The sequence below is a fragment of the Panthera onca genome, chromosome B1 (genome assembly GCF_046562875.1).
Source record: "Panthera onca isolate mPanOnc1 chromosome B1, mPanOnc1 haplotype 2, whole genome shotgun sequence".
Lineage (NCBI taxonomy): Eukaryota > Metazoa > Chordata > Mammalia > Carnivora > Felidae > Panthera > Panthera onca.
In genome coordinates, this window is record NC_138342.1 from 28,258,623 (window position 1) to 28,259,053 (window position 431).

Below are 431 nucleotides of genomic sequence, written 5' to 3' on the forward strand. Positions count from 1 at the left end.
TGCACCCAACGTTTAAAGGCATTTATGCCTGGAGGATATTTTGGACATGGCTGACTCTAGCCAGATCATACTGGGGTGTTATTTACAGTGTCCATTATTATTGACAGGATCCATACATTACATGATGTTAAATATTTAGAATATTACTCATAGTTGTAGTTTTCCTTCTTATTTAAGTTTATTTCAATTTCATAATTTTTACAATATATTGTTTATGTAATGAAATCTATTTTTATTTACAGCAGCAATATATATTTTTACAGCAATATTTATATATATTTACGTGGAAATAAAGTATAGCTTTTTCTTCAAATCAGAATCAAATGCTTATTTAAGGATGTTTTTATTATTATGAAAATATGTGATTTAAGTGCCTTCAATATGCTTGATTTTATGCAACAATTATAATTGGTATAATTTCCTTAATCTCA